We start from the raw sequence: 16,333 nt of genomic DNA on the forward strand, positions 1-16,333 counted from the left end.
GGCAACTCGATATCGGCTCCTACAAATCAGCTAAAAAAGGATCAAAGTCAAGGCTAATGACATGAATGCCTCTAGCCAAAAGGGGAGGGCTAATGATAGCGGATTTTTGAAAATCAAGGAAAAAAAGAAAAAAAGGTTTATCTTTCCTCTGTCTGAAGCACGAAAACACCACCGGAAGGCTCGACAAATCCTCAATCAATCGGTGAGCCACAAATTCTCCCTCTCTTTTCCCTGCCCCAGCCACGGCCCATACGGCCCAGCTCTCGAGGCACCCCTAGCCATAGCGTGTCACTATCCATCATTCGCCTTGGTTTTCAAAACCGTGGCCGCAAGAACCAACGCCAAGTAGGGGAGAGCAGATTACCAAGATTAAACGATAAAAAGTTTTTTTTTTAACATTCACCACCCCCTCTATGCTTAACCACTGACGGGCCACCACCAATTTGGCCACACCTCTCTCCATTATCACCAGAAAACAGAGGTCTCTCTCTCTCCTACTTGGCTCCATCAATCCACCACCATCTCTATCATCCGTGCTCCTGTGTCACCTAGCCCAAAGGGCGCATAAACCAAGTTTCCGCTCTCTTTCTTCCACCTGCGGGCCGCCATGCATGGACAAGAGTTCTCTCTCTCTCTCTCTCTCTTGCATTATTTATACACACACACTTTCACATTTTTTATTTCCTCTCTCTCTTACCTCTCACTTGTCCATACTCCACCGGCGGGCCGCCATACCTCACCCCTCCCTCTTCCCTCTCGTCCACACTCCCTCGACCTCACTCTCCACTCCCTCTCTCCCCTCTTGTTTTCTTCCCACCAGCGCGCCACCGCGCACTCTCTCTCTCTCTCTTTCTCTCTCTCTTTTCCTCCTCCTGCTCTATCTCTCTCTCTCTCTCTCTCTCTCTCTCTCTCTCTCTCTCTCTCTCTCTCTCTCTCTCTCTGTGTGTGTGTGTGTGTGTGTGTGTGTGTGTGTGTGTAAGTGGCCCCGCGGGTGCATGGAGTAGAATATCTTTCTCTCTCTCTCTCTCTTAATTTTCCCACACATACCCTCTCTCTCCCCTTCGCCATGCACGAAGAATCTCTCTCACTCTCTATATGCACACATACCCACACACCACCCTGATACCCTCCTCTGGCGGGTCGCCACCCTAGCCCCACCCGCTGACCTTACCCCCCCTTCCCTCGCTCTCTGTCGGCCATGCGCAGTCCCAGCTCCCTCTCTCTCTCTTTCTCTCTCTCTCTCCTGGTTTAGGCCATGCAGCATATATACAAAGCCTCTCTCTCTTACTCCTTATCCACACATACACACGCACTACCCCCCATACCCCTCATCCCCTCCTCGTGTGTGTGTGTGTGTGTGTGTGTGTGTGTGTTCAAGCTCGCAAGCGCCGCCTATCATGAACCACTCTCTCTCTCTCATACACACACACATACGCACACGCACACACCCCACCCCCTCACGTATCTGCCGCGAGTGCCAGGGCGTTAAAGAAAAAAAGAGAAACATATATATATTATATATGTAATAAAATTACACCCTCTCCCTTGTTCCCACCCACACGCACTCTAGATACACCCCACCTTCTTACACAACCACACACAACCCTGAGCAATACGTACACACATTCACATCACTTTTTTTAATGAAAAAACACTCACACATTACACACGCACTCACATATATAGCACACACGTTTACACGCACGAACATAAACACACCAAACAGGCACGCATATATGCACACACTGGAAAATAATAAGAACGAAGGAATCAACTTCATCGACAAAAAGAAGAATACCAAGTCGCGCACCGCTACCACTGAAACAAGAAAAGACGCCAAAGGCATGCCCTGGCCAGCCACAAAAACGACGAAGGCGCTATGTCAATGCACCAGCTAAGCCCGTCGTTCACTGACATCCCATCCATGACGCCCTCTTCAGTAAATCCGTAGGTTGTCATCAATTTTTCTCAGTTTCAAACCAAATCTTGTAAAAATCCCAATTTGTAAATTATCACCTCTCTCTAGGTGATGGCCACAAAGGCCCACCTAGGAGTTTTCATTTTTAAAATCCCTAAGACAAAGCAAGGGTCAACCATCTAGGACCCACCGCCTTCCTTTGTCTCCCATGATTAGGACCCTAAATCTAATCAGATTACACTAACCTAAAGCAATCAACACCTATAAAAAGGCAAAGGGAGATTCGGGGTCGGCAATTTCATTGGGGATCAGCACTTGGTAGCATTTTGGTGGGAGGGATTGGAAACAATTGCATAAAAAGAGAGGGGATTTAGTGTAGCATTGTGGGAATAATCACTATGTGAAGAAGACATGTCTACACCTCCATTCCAATGGTCGCCACACACACACTCACCTCTAGAGAATGCACTATTAGGCTCACTATCTCTCTCTCTATCTCTCTATCACCTTGGTACCACCTCGCCAAAAATAAGGTTGCTGTAAATATTGCATGAAAATAGTTTTCCCTCACACCCCGAGGGTTTTCACCACCTGCATCATTCTCTCTCTCTCTCTCTCTCTAGGTGTATAGAGTTTGTGTTATTTTCAATCACTGTTGTCCGCATCCTAGCCGCTCAAAGCTAGGTGGTGCCCCCCCTGTTCTCTTCACTGTGGCCAGCTCGGCGTGCATCGGCATCCTGGCATTTTTTTGAGTCCGTCGGGATCCATGCCGTGCTTTGGCCTCGTCAATACTACCACTTGTGTTTTTGAGGACAAAAACGCTTCTCCAAGGGGAATGTACTGTCAGGCCAAGGGCTAGAGGGCAGGGCCCAACCTAGGGGATTCAAGGGCTTAGGCCAAGGGCCAGACTGAAGGTGTGGACAAGGGATCCGTTTAGGGCAAAGGACCATGGGCTCTCCTATATTAGGCTGGTTGGGAGGAGGATCCAGAGTTCAGTCTCCCTATGGTATTTCACTTTAAGTCCCTCTTGGTAGGCTTCCAAGGCTGCATTAATAGGCTCAAAAATTTTGTCAACCAAAATCGATCCTCCAGATTTCACGGTGGTTTCCTTGATTTCGCTTCTAGTTTCTTTCACCTTTTCTTGGAACAGTTTTTTTGCTTTCTCCTCGATTTCAGCCTGTTGTTTCTGTTTTCTCATCTCATGTATTTTGCTTCTCCTTCTTTTGGTCTTTTGAGAGGCAACTTTTGTATTCTCTAAATCATCAGAGGAGTTATGTTTCTATTTCTTAGCCTGGGCTCTAGTGATTACCTTGTTTGGAACAATTGGTTCACTCTCGGATGAGCTAATAGGTACCACTTGGACTATGTTCACCACTGCTTTATCCTTGTTCAAAGAATTTGTAGGACAATCTTCCGAGAAGTGTCCTCCCTTTTTGCAACATTGTATGCAATAAGCTTCAACTGGCTTGTCAGTCTCTGGGCATTCATTTTTCCAATGATCGTCTACACCATACATATGACACTTTACAATTCTTCGCTTAATCATGGGCCTTACCATAGGAGGTCTGACACCTTGATTATCCACATAGTACATTGGTGCAAGCTCTGTTGGAGTATAAGTCACAGGTTCTTCCATTGGTGGTTGATGTGAATTATACCAATCTTGAGTCTACCATTACTGTAGATGGACTAGGCTCAGCATAGGGTGTAACAGGCACTAGTTCTTGTTCATCTATGACTCCCTTTGGATGCATGTACTTTAGAGGATACAGAGGTTTTTGACCCAACATGAGTTGAGGTCTTTCCATACCCATCATAGGTCTGGGGCCATATTAGGCTGATATCGGTACATGGGTTGCCCTTGTGGTCTCATACGCACGTATTGAACATTCCCATCATACTTTGGTCGGTAATAGCACTCATTGGTCTCAAGGTTGGTCCATTTACCCTTTATTGTACACCATTTCTATGTCCTAATTGGTTATCCTTGTTGAGGTATCCCTTGTCTTGGTCCTCTCATAGGTGCTTTTTGCATGTTATCCATCATGTCGTTCATTCTTTTGAGCATGTCTTCTATGGCTAAAAGTGGTGTTGCAGCAGTCGTTCCCATTTGAGCTGGTTTAGTGGATGCTGTTTTCTCACTTTGGTTATCTTTGGGGACATCTTCTTCATTGAAAATATCACAATTGTCTCCTAAATCAATAGAATCTAACACACATTGTTCTAGGGTTTTATGCTTCTTGCTATACATTATAGCATGAAGTTCTTTGTTTAACAGTCCCTCTAGAAACAATGATACTAGTTGTTACTCTGCAGGTATCTCCATTTGTGGGCATCAAGCAATATATAGTTTCATTTGAGTTGCACAATCCCTAACAGACTCATCGTGTTTCTGTTTAAAGCTGTAGATTTGAGCTACCCTATTGTGTTTGATCCCCGTTTTGGAACAAGCAGCTACAAATCCTTGAGCTAATGTGTTCTAGTCCATGATTGACCTTGGTGGAATGTTTTGGAACCATGTCACTGCTTTTCCTTCTAATGTCATTCCAAACGCTTCAATTGAATATGCGTATGCTCTTAGCAATGCTTAAAGCTTGCTAAGTGGTCGTATGGATCCCTAGATCCACTGTATTTTATGACCCATTTTTGAAAATCATCTGGTCTGACACGTCTATTTGGTTCAACTCCCAATCTCCTGGCAGTTGGTCTCGTTCCAAGTCCTTCAAACCAGTCTTTAGGAAATAGTGACTCATGTAGCGCTGGACTCGCTTTAGTATCACCCGGTTTTCATTATGATGAGGTGGTTTGGGTTTCTTAACATTACTCTCAGAAGATCTCTCATGGTGTTCATCTTTGGGAATAGTTTCTGGTCCTTGGCCCAATATTGAATCTCTTATGGAGTACCCTTGGTATCTGGTTTGTTCCACCTCCTCAGGAGTCATCGTAACAAAGTTTTTGTTATAACAATCCCCAATTAGGTAGGTTGGTAGATCTGTTGATCCCTTATCTTTGATCTTGAAGATATAGATGATCTTCATGGGTGTTAGTTGTCCTGATTTGGCATGTGCAGCCATAGGAGATCCTTGACGTTTCTATCTTCCCAACAATAGACTCTGATCCTAGGATTGTATGTACTAAGTTGTTTCAAAGGCTTCAAATCAACTTAATCATATCCCTCGAATTCTAATGTTGATGGCCCTTCGTTTGCTGCCATATTTGGAATTATGGTATTTAATTCTAACCCCCATTTGTCTATCACATCAGGGTTTTCAACTTGTAAATATTGAGTTTTGTTTCTATCCATGTACATTTTTCCTTGTTTGTTTGCCCTGACTTCTTCTTCGAACTCAATACCATGGTCATCAATTTGAATAGCATACTCTTCGTTAGGATCCAGATAAACCTGAGATCCATGGCGATTAGTTTTATAGAAAGAGAGTGTATGCTTGTAGAGCATTGTTGTTCCGGTTTCTAAGTGAGTCGAATAGGAAGACATTTTAGATGTTGAATCTGAAAAAGTGTCTGAGACTTTTTTAAGGATAGTGTGCAAGGGATTTCCTTGATTCACACTTTCTTCGGTGGATACTCTACTGGAGGTCTCTCCAAATATGCCTTGATTTCCTAGTACAAGACTAGATCTAAGGTTCATAAAGACTTGTGAAGCCCTAGATAGAGTACTTACCTTTGGATTGACTTGTTGTCAATTTCTTTCGCTTGAATTGATTGTGACTCCCGTCAAGCTGTCGATTCCTTGTCTGCAACGTGATTCCTGTATAAATTTTGATCGAGTTAGCTATTCTTTCACAAAGACTGTGTAGTTTTTGCTAACTATTGTGATTGGTTTATGTGTACCACTACAATTCAAGCCAAGTGAGTCAGTGCGGCTTGAGACTTACAGATTCGACTTTGGCAAAAATCAAAGGACTAATTTGCAACATGAAAAATGAGTGAACATGTACCAATTTGGATCCGATTGACCCAAAATTGCCCGGTGGCCTTGTATTAAGTTGTTCTAACACTGTAAAAGTTCAAAAGTCAAAATTATTGTCTCTATGTAGCACTAGTAAATAATCACGACTATTTACTTTTGTCAAATTTTTATGCTTTTTGGCTTGGTTTGCCAAGTATACAACCTTTTAAGGTCCTTGGACAAGTCTCACTAAGTTTGGACAGAATTTGTTCAAGTTTATCAATTGTTTCGTGTCCGCAGACTCTGATTTCAAGAATCTAGCTTAAATCTCACTTATTTTGTGATCCAAATTTCACCAAAATTGATTTGTGTGGTCTACTTGATATGCTTGACCTTCTCATATACTCAAATGTGAAAGATTGTAAATTTTTGTAGCACCTGTAAATAATCGTGATTATTTACTCTATCTAATTTTTTGCACGTTTTTGTCTCAACCTTGACATAGATCTGTTAAGCACTTCAACTTAAGGTCTCTAGCCAAGTTTGCTCAAGTTTGGACAATTTTTGGTAAAATGGTCATTAGTTTTGTGTCCGCAGACTGACTTTGCAAATTTGGTCACAATTTTGAATCCAATGATCCAAATCTTACCAAATTTGATTTGTGGGCTTATTACAACATAGTAAAGCTAGTGGTATGCTAACTTGGTCAAAAAAGTTGAAAAATTGGGTAGATATTAATAATCACAATTATTTACTTCTAACAAATTTTTGCATCGTTTATATCAACTAAGCATATACGCATGTCTATCACATCAATATAAGCCTATGAATCAATTTTCATTGAGTTTGAACAAAAAAATTCCCAATTTACACTCAAGTTTTCGAAAGTCAGTACAAACTTTAGTTTCTACCCAGTTTTTTACCAGTTTGGTGATCCAAATCCTATGTGCCTTTACAAAAGTTGTTTATACACATGCAATGAGTCATTGGTATCAAGCTTGGTCAGTTTTGAGCTGAAAGTAAATAATCAGGATTATTTACTTTATGCCCAAAATGAACAATTTTTTGCACTTTTTCAATGGACAGTCTTTTCATTAGTTATTTTAAGCCTATGAATCAAGTCAAAACATAATTTGGCCTAAAATATCAAGAGAAAGTAATTAATCTGAGTTTTTGTAAACTCTTGAAATTTTTACCTCAATGTGTCATTGAGCTTATCCACTGGTTCATACAACTTTTAAGCATACTCTCTAGTCGGATTGAGTGGTTTGGAGTCTTTTCGTGCTATTTCTAACGGTAGACCTGAAATTCTGCAACTTCAAATAGCAACTCACAATAATTTATTCGGAGCGAGCAATGTTCTGAAATCCACCTCGGATCCTACTTACCCTACTCCTAGGTTCTAATGCAATGCGGTTGTAAAAAGTGTCCACAAACACTCATTTTCTAGTTTTTTATGGTTTTCTGAGCATTGATCTTAACACTTGTCTCACCCATCAATCATCCTCAAAATCCAACTCTAGTTCTACAATCCTAAAGGCACTCAGCAAGTACGATTAGTTCCAAGCTACCTCTACATAGCAAAAGACGAGAATCTTAAGCTATGCGGTTTCTAAAAAGAAGGTTTCTACTCTAGGAGATCCTAGAGCAAGTTAAAGGATAACTTAACAGGACGCTCCTGCTTTTCCCTAGTTTAGGTCCTTCGATCCCCGGCAGTGGTACCAAAATGTGGGATGGGTCTCTAACCTCACTCCCATCTTATTCCAGATTTAGCAAGAACCACGATTAATCTGTCAATCCATGGAACGAAGCTGACTCGACTAGTGCATAGAGTCTACAAGAGGTTATCAATTTCCTGGAAAACAACAAAAAACTTGCATCTAACTCAAGCTACACTCAAGTGACTGAAATCACCGAAAGTCAATCGCTCATCGACAAACAAATCACATCCGTTACAACATCAAATGACATCCAAACGTAATGAAACTTCTAGGACAAGTTTATAAGACCTAAGCATACATGCTTATGGTCTCAAATCCCACTTTAGGTCAAGTGTAAAAATTGCAATTATTAAGAGCAGTGGATTTTTGACCTAGTTATTTTCAACCCAGAATGCATCTAATTTCTTAGCAATGATACCCCAATACCCCGCCTATGCTTAGTTTTTTATTTTGCAGTGTAAATTTTTACTTATGATGAAATTAGGCCGCGGGTCGGCGATGCCAAAAGCTACGAAATACTGTGAAGTGCTTACATCAATGCATAGAGCTCTTACCTGCAGTTGCAATACAACAAACACAAGTGCAATATGACAACCAAGGAGGGAGTAAAAAGCGCGAGAAGGAGAGAAGTGAGTGCTGTCAGCTTACGCTGTGTATTTCATTATCCAAAACTTAAAAATAACTTACAAAAATTGGCTTTTATACCTTAGCAAGGTTTTTGGTGGTCAAAACAAATAATTTTAGAGCTCTAACTAACGATGGGTAAAGACAGGTTGATACAATTTGGAAGCTTGTAGCCCCGACTCATCAATTACAAAGTTTATCCATAAAATAGGAGTTACAATATTCCCGATTTATCAAAATAATAAGTGTTTTTACTTGAGAGCTCCAAAAAATGGTATCTAAGTTAGCTTGCTGGTAACAACCAATAACAATGGTTAATCTAAAAGATCATACTTATAGAGATGTCATGAAAATATTCATAGAGGAATTTGATTTAGTCTCTTCGGCTGAAACTAAGCTTCCATCTTGGTTGAACAAAGACACACCCAATTGGATGTGCGAGACTTCAGAGAAAGGGAGCTGAAAGCGAGAAGAATGCATCTTAGAAAGGGATTGCACAAACGAAACCTATGTACCTAAACCCTTTCCAGAGCATTTGTTTGAACCATTCGAGTGGACTCAAATCTTAGCAACAATGGATGTATGTGTAAATACGTCTATGCCTACTCAACTTTGCAATGAGGACGGCTATGACATAATTCCCATACAAATGATTTCAACCCTTCACATTTAGATGTAGCTAGTGTCTTCCAATCCCAAATGTGCAGACAACCAAAAAGGAGGAGCAGGGTCTGCCGCCTTGCACCATAGAACTCGCAGGAGTGGAAACACCTGCCATAACAAAGAAACCAATCAAACATGCACCATAAGTCCAATCCATGGAGGCAATTTGAAAACCACCCACATTACAAAACATCACCCACCATATGGTCTAAAACATCCATAACCATAACCTGCAACCTGTCAGCAAGCATAAACAAAAATAACAGCCATCAGTGGACTCCATGCTCTCCTGCAAAAAACATAAAGAAAACTATGAGGAAGTAACCAAAAAACATGATGTGAAAATATACAATGCATCATAAAGACACATGCCAAACTCAATAAAACACTTACATAAGACTTGCTCTCTCCGTCTAGTCATTCTCGAGCGACCATCAAAAAGAAAATCCACGACAACTCTTGCATGGTAGTCCTTGAAGCAAGGATCTGTACACATTATCTTCTTGCACTTACCACAACCCCAAATGGTGCGAGACGGTTTTGAGCCATCTACCTCCTTGTGCTCACACATGAGCTTCTTTCATTTTGCTAAGCATACCACATAGTATTTACTTGCTACATCATGCAAACGTGTAGGATAGTGACCATTGTATGCATCCTCAACCACAATCCGCTTACATACATAAGCCCTAAAAGCATTATTTGCGCATGCAAATGTAGCATAAAATCAAACCTGGACACATCCCTCTTTCCATAGAGGTCTGTCATAAAATCTAATACCTAACCAACCCAAATGATTTTCTCATATTAAATTGATCACTTAATGTGGGACAATAAACGGGAACAAGTGTTAAGATATAGATATGTGCTTATAGATCTATCTCAACACGGGGCCAATCGTAAAGGGGCCCAAATGGGAGATGCTCTATCAAGAGCAAGGCTAACCAATGGAGCATAAGACCTTAGGGTTAGCTTCATTAAAGACCTCCAATAATGTGTGAAAAAGTCCTTTGACCTTAGGTAAGCTAGGGCTGAGCTTGAGGTGGGAACCCAGCCCAAGCTCGAGGTGCTTGACCTGCTTGAGGTGCTTGTCGTGCTTGAGGTGTTTGTCCTGCTTGAGGTGCTTGACTTACTCCATGCTTGAGGTGCTTGACTTGCCGCATGATTAAGGTGCTCGAGGTGCCTTGACATGCTTGCCTGAGATGCTTGTGGGAATACCCCCTAGTCCAAGTGCTTTGTCATGCTTGATGACTAAGGTGCTTGAGCTCCTAAAGTCAAAAAGATCCCTACAAGGAGGGGGGCGAGCCTACAAGGGGGGGGATGAGAGAGAACACACACACACACACACACACAAGGGAAGCCCCAGCTTGAAGAGGCAGCAAGGACACTTGTCAAGTTCCTCCTCATGTTGCCCTCATGGTGTGCCTGAAGCCTATTGGTTGGCCACCCAAGGGGTCCAATGATAATTTGGGATATTTAATTAATTGATTTTGCATTTATCAAGTCCTCTCTCTCAAAGGGGAAAGGGGGACACTTGTCCCAAGGCTACCCCCTATTGCTTGTAATGGCTCCTGCTTGTGATTGGCTGGGCCTGGAGGGGTCCAATGAGCATCAAGCATGAGCTACAAGGGGGGTTCTACCCAAGCAAGCTAGGGGAGTGCTTAGGGGGTATACTCACCCACACACACTCACAAACACTCTCATTGTGTGCTATGAAAAGTGCAAGAGCTCCCTCTCTAAGAAAGTGGAGGTTGAGAGCCTACACCAACACTCTTGGCTATGGAGTGCAAATCCAACCAAGAGCCATGCTTTAATGCTTGAGCTTGTCATCTCCTTCATCTTCATTACTAGGCTATTATGTATGCTAGCTCAAGAGTTATGATAAGTGAGGAACTAGCTCTTTCTCGTATGAAATGTTTCTTCTTCCTCTTCCCTACCCTCATTCCCTGCTAGCTCTCTCCACCTTCGAAGGTGTTTGAGGTCTTGGTACTGAGGCTTGGTATAGTTAAAGCTTTCTTCAAGTTTAGGTTATGCTATGATGGTGATGCATGAAGCTTTCCATCTTCATTGCTTCACCTAGGTCACAAGGAACACAAAGAATGTATTGTAACAAGTCTCTCTTTATGGGAGAAATCATAATACAAATGCCTATTGGAGGGGGGACCGGCTCCACATAAATCCGGTCCTCAACTGTTGTCATGTTCTCTAAATTCTCTCTCTTGCAAAAGTATTGTCTATGCCAAGTTAACTAATTGCTATGATTATGTTTCTATCTTCAATTATGTCTACCCGCTATGCTCACAAAATCATTTCTTGAAAGTATTGTCATTAAATTCCGCTACTCTCAAATTGAATAGGTAAATTCCATTACATTGGTATCAGAGCATTTGGTTTCTCTTTTCTTGCTTAAGAAGAGAGGTCCTTAAGTAGCCTATAAATGGTTGATGTTGTTAATTATAATAGATTAAGTGGAACTGGGATCTAATATCGGTTTTGTTCAGCCCACTATGTGGGAGATGGTGCACACCTCGGGAGCTTTGGACTTAATAATGGAGTCATTTTAGACTTGCCTACGGCTTTACCATTATTGAGCCATAAGAAGTCCGAAAGGAGCTAGCCCTTGGCAACTCTGCTATGTTAGACCTACTCCTCTACTCTCTATAATTAGCCACTTTGAGCCGTGGGTGTAGATACTTAAGAGCCGATTTTCAAAGGCTAAGAGGAGTGGCAACTAAGGTTTTGTATTGCCAAAGCATACAGTAAGTATAAACATAAATTTTGTTAACATGGCTGACAATAATCAAGAGATCGAGTAGAATGAACATCGATAGCTTTGATTTTGCACATGAAGGTGCTAAAGATGATGCTCCCATGTTTGTGAATTATCTCATCACTAGGTTGCAACAAGCTATGGGCAACCCTGTTTTGCAAGCGGAAGTTACTCAACAACTTCGTGCTTATGGAATTTCCCTTCCTCTCCCAGAAGAAAGAGAGCTTAGGAGGCCTCTTGAAGAGACCCCCAAAAGAAGACTCTCTCCCATTCGAGAGGAGGAATCCAAAGAGAAAGAAAGCAATGACAGTCTAAGTTCTTCTGAAGATGTGGCTCCACGAAGACGGCGGTCTAGACGATCGCCTACTCCTCCCAAGAGGAAAAGAGCAACTTATAGTCCTTCTCCTCATCACTCTGAAAGGCAAGAGAGGAAACAAAGGAAAAAGAGGGCTAGGAAGAGGTCACCCTCTTCTCCTTCTTCTTCACCTTCCTCCTCTTCCGATGAAAGTTATGGCTATTCTCCTAGAGAATACAAGAGGGGAGGACATCGCAAATTATTTCCTGCATGGCGAAGGTCACAAAAGAAAAATAAGTTCAAGGAGGGAGGAAAGAGTATCTCTTTTCTCACCTACGATGGCACCTTTGGTGCTACCGACAAAGTGTTGGCCTTCATCCAGCAATTTGATGCGGCCTTTGGGGACGAGGGCTTCACAGAGTCCTCCAAGCTACGCCATGTAGCTATGCACTTCCAAAAATCAGCTCGTCAATGGTGGGCTAGCCTTCGTGGCAATGGAGAAGCCCCAAAGACATGGAAAACTCTACGAGTTTCCATCATGAAGCAATTTCTTTCAAGTGATACTAAAGATAAAGTTCTTACCGAATGGCGCGGCTTGAAGCTTCTCTCTCATGAGTCTATCAACAAGTATGTAGACAAGTTTTGGGATTTACATCTCAAAGCTACTGTCTTTCAAAAGATAGACTTTGCCGAACAAAGACAACAATTCTGTGCGGGATTACCTGAAGAGATGGCCAAATACATCAACTCTCAACGGCCCGGTACTATTACCGAAGTAATCCACCACACCATGGTTGCTTCACGCATCAATTTCCATCAAGGGGCTAGACGTAATGTCAAGCCCATGGAAAAAAAAAGATAAAAATGATGCAAAGGGGAAATCCAGTGCTCAAAATAATTCCCAAGGCACTTCCAACAACAACAACAACAACAACAACAATCGGTCCAAGGAGAAGGGAGTTTACAAACGTAAAAACAAACTCTCTCCTGAAGAGCTTGAAGCTTTTAGCAAGGACCATAAGTGTTTCAAGTGTGGAGAGCAAGGACATGGCTATCGTTCTTGCCCCAAGAAGAATACTCGCAATGAGACTCCTAGGGCTTCCACCATCGAAGCTCCAAAAGAGGATGGTCATTGCAAAGGATCATCACTTTCCTATGCGTGGGGAAAGGTAAGAGAGCATGATGCCTTCATCTTGTTTGACCCAGGCTCTACTCTCAACTTCATATCAATAGAGTTGGCCACCAAGTTGGGCATTCAAGCTTTTGAGATGGGAGATATAGTAACAGTCGATGCAGCTTTCAAGGGACAACAAGCCTCTGTTACTCCCTTGATTGGGAAGTTGAGGCTTCATGTCCAAAGCTATGGCGACAAAGAAGACTTCTTCATCTCTCCTCTCCAACATCAGGATGTGATCCTAGGGGCACCATGGTTTGATCGCATGGCTGCCAACATGAAGTTCCCTGAAAGGAGAATTTACTTCACCTACAGGGGAAAGAACATGTATATAGATTCTAGTGAGCGTGGTTTCACTATTCCACTTGTAAATCCTATTTCTTTTGATAAATCAATGAAGAGCTCAGTTTCTGCGTACATGATTTATGTCAAAGAGTCTCTAAAAGCTAATAATGTTTCATCAAATGAAAATGATAGGAATCAAGAAGAGTTAGTCTTGTCTACTTTTCTAAAAGGATTCCAAGATGTGTTCATCGATGATATCCCTATGGAACTACCTCCAAAACGAGGGGATGATGACCATCGTATTGAGCTCCTTCTAGGAAGCTCACCGCCTAACAAACCTCCTTATCGAGTCTCACAAGCTCAACAAGAGGAGATTATGAGGCAAGTACAGGAATTGGTAGACAAAGGGATGGTGAGGCCTAGTTCCTCTCCCTTTTGTTCTCCAGTCCTTTTAGTGCAAAAGAAAGATGGTACATACCGTATGTGTGTGGACTATCGAGCACTAAACCATATCACTATCAAAAACAGATTTCCCGTGCCTCGGGTAGAAGATCTGTTTGATAAGCTACAAGGCTCTACCTACTTCAGTAGGATTGACCTTAAGAGTGGCTATCATCAAATAAGGATAGTGGATGAAGATATCCTAAAGACCGCGTTTCGCACAACATTTGGTCTTTATGAATATCTAGTCATGCCTTTTGGCTTGACTAATGCACCAGCTACTTTCAATCGTCTCATGGAGAAAATTTTTAGACCATATCGTAAATTCATTGGAGTGTTCTTTGATGATATCATCATCTACTCCAAGTCTTTGGAGGAACATAAGCAACATCTCCAAGTGATTTTTCAAGCCTTGAGGGAGAACAAACTTTTTCTCAAGCAAAAGAAAAGTGAATTCTTCCTTCAAGAGATTCAATATCTAGGTCATATTATCTCTCACGATGGTATTCGTATGGATCCATCAAAGTTAGAGGTAATAAAATCATGGCCTAAACCAAGGAATCTACATGAGCTAAGAAGCTTTATTGGTATGTGTGCATACTATAGACGCTTCATAGCAAAATTCTCTCAAGTAGCAGGACCACTACATGACTTAACAAAGAAGAACGTTAAGTTTGTATGGACTGCTAAGGACCAAAATGCTTTTGAAAAACTCAAAGAGAAGCTTACTTCCCAACCAGTCCTCGTGCTTCCGGATCTCTCAAAGCCATTTGAGGTCCTATGTGATGCTTGTGGTGATTGCCTTGGAGCGGTTTTGCTTCAAGAAGGGCATGCCATAGCATATGAGAGCTGAAGGCTCAATAGTGATGAACGAGTCTTGGGAATTTATGAGAAAGAGCTTTTAGCTGTTCTACATGCCCTAGACACATGGAAGCACTACCTATTGGGGACTCCATTTATCCTACGAACCGACCACCAAAGTCTCAAGTATTTCATGACGCAAACCAAGCTTTCTGACAAACAAATGAGGTGGGCAAATTTTCTTTCGCAATTTAATTTCCATATTGCTCACATAGCTGGTAAGCACAATCAAGTTGCCGATGCACTTTCACGACGACCAAAAGTTAATGCGGTGTCTATAGCTACTCACAATGATCTATCCTCTATGATAGATGAGTATGCTACTGACCCTGACTTTAGAGACATAATGTCAGCCCTTGATTTGGGGAAGAAAGAGGAACCATTCACCTTGCAGGATGGTTATCTTCTCCACGGTAATAGGCTATGTGTTACCCATTCTCTTCGTGAGAAGGTTATGTATGAATCCCATGCTCCTCCATATGCAGGGCATAGAGGTATTCAACCTACTCTCCGAGGAGTAGAGATGTATTTCTATTGGCCTACCATGAAAGTGGACATACAAGAGTATGTTTCAAAATGTGTAGTATGCCAAAAGACCAAGTATGATAGAGGGAAGCAACCTGGATTACTCCAGCCATTGCCTATTCCAAATTCACCATGGGAGAGTATATCCATGGATTTCATCTTTGGATTGCCCAAGTCTATCCATGGGAATACAGGAATATGGACAATAGTCGACAGGTTTAGCAAGCAAGCACATTTTATTCCTGTCAAAAAGACTATTAAGGCACATCAAATGGCAACTCTCTTCATATCTCAGATTTTCAAGCACCATGGATTACCCACATCCGTCGTGTTAGATAGAGATCCTAGAATGACCAGTAATTTCTAGAAAGGTCTCTTTGAAAATCTAGGAACAAGATTGAATTTCTCTTTGGCCTGTCACCCACAAACGGATGGCCAAAGTGAGATAGCCAATCTTACGATACTCGATCTACTCAAAACTTATGTTACTGAAGTAGATCAATGCTCACAATGGGAAAAGTATTTACCGCTAGTAGAGTATGCCTACAATAATACTGTACATACTTCTACGAGGGAAGCACCTTTCAAGATCATAGAGGGAAGACCTAAAAGTCCCTTGCTACTGAAAGTACATGGGAAGATCTTCGCCACCGATGAGTATAGCCTTGACCTACAAGAATCTTTTCAAAAGATTAGGGAGGCTATAGCCATCTCTCAACAAAGGCAAAAAGCTGCTGCTGATAAGCACAGAAGAGCCTTAATGTTCAAAGAAAATGATTGGGTCTTACTCAAGTTTCCTAAGGCTTGATTAAGGCAAACGACGGGCAAAAATCCTACGGGCCATCAAAAGTATTATGCTAAACTAGCAAAAAGATACTATGGTCCTTTCCAAATCTTGAAGCCTATCAATGAGACGGCTTATCAACTCCAGTTGCCCAACCATTGGCTTATACACAATGCCTTTCATGTAAGCCTACTTAAGCCCTACAAAGGAGAGCCACCAATTGAACCAATTATTGAAGACCCTCCCGAAGTCGAAGACCAAGAAGAGGTGCTACAACCCGAAGCTGTCCTTCCCCATGAAGACAAGGTACTACGACATGGTAAGATAATCCGATGGTATCTTATTAAGTTCAAAAATTATCC

The sequence above is a fragment of the Adiantum capillus-veneris genome, chromosome 26 (genome assembly GCF_014529385.1).
Source record: "Adiantum capillus-veneris isolate H3 chromosome 26, ASM1452938v2, whole genome shotgun sequence".
Taxonomy (NCBI): Eukaryota; Viridiplantae; Streptophyta; class Polypodiopsida; order Polypodiales; family Pteridaceae; genus Adiantum; species Adiantum capillus-veneris.